Below are 1064 nucleotides of genomic sequence, written 5' to 3'. Positions count from 1 at the left end.
AAAAAAAAAAAAGCCTGATGGTATCTTGATTGGGATTTCATGCAACAAATAAAACAATGTGGAGAGAACTGATGTCTTAATGAGATTGAGTCTTCTGATTCATGACCATAGTATGTCTCACCATTATTTAGGTCTTTTGTAATTTTTCTGAACAATAGATTGTAGTTTCTAATGTACAGGAATTGCAAATATATTCCAAAGTATCTAACATATTCTTGCTATTGTAAATGGTATTTAAAAATTTGAATTTCCAGTTGTCCATTCCTAGGATACAGAAATACAATAGATTTTTATATCCTGTCACAACGTCACATATCAGTTCTAGTAACTTTTTTTAATCTCTTAGGATTTTCTACCTAGACATAATCATGTCATCTGTGAAGAAGATGATTTTCATTTTTCCTTTCCAATCTGTATGCTTTTTCTTTCTTGCCTGCTTTCATCAGCTAGGATCTCCACTACAATGTCCAATGAAAGTGGTGAGAGTGGAAATGCCTTGCTTCCAATACTAGGGGCGAAACATTCAGTCTTTTACCGTTAAATGTGATGTTAGCTGTAAGTTTTTCATAGGTGTCTGTATTTTCAGGTTGAAAAAGTTCCCTTCTATTCCTAATTTGATGAGAGTTTTCTTTTAAAATACAGGAATGAATATTCAACTTTCTCAAATGCCTGTTTTATGTCTATTAAGATGATCATATGATTTGTCTAGTCCACCGAGCTGGTGAAATACATTGATTTTTGAGCGGTAAAACAACCTTGCATTTGTGGGATAAACTCCACTAGTCATGGTATACTACCTTTTTCATATGTTGCTAGATTCACTTCGCTAACATTTTGTTAAGGTATTTTGCTTTTTATTGATGTGGAATATTAGACTATAAGTTTTCTTTATTATAATGTCTTTGATTTGGGTATCAGGGAAATGCTCGCCTCATAAAAGGAATTAGGAACTATTTCCTCCTCTTTTATTTTCTGGAAGAGTTTCTGTAGAATTGATATTATTTTGTTCATAAATGCTTGGTAGAACTCATGTGAAGCCATCTGGGCATGGATTTATCTTTATG

The sequence above is a fragment of the Hipposideros armiger genome, unplaced genomic scaffold (genome assembly GCF_001890085.2).
Source record: "Hipposideros armiger isolate ML-2016 unplaced genomic scaffold, ASM189008v1 scaffold_15, whole genome shotgun sequence".
Taxonomy (NCBI): domain Eukaryota; kingdom Metazoa; phylum Chordata; class Mammalia; order Chiroptera; family Hipposideridae; genus Hipposideros; species Hipposideros armiger.
The sequence above is the reverse complement of the archived record's forward strand: the minus strand, read 5'-3'. Positions refer to the sequence as shown.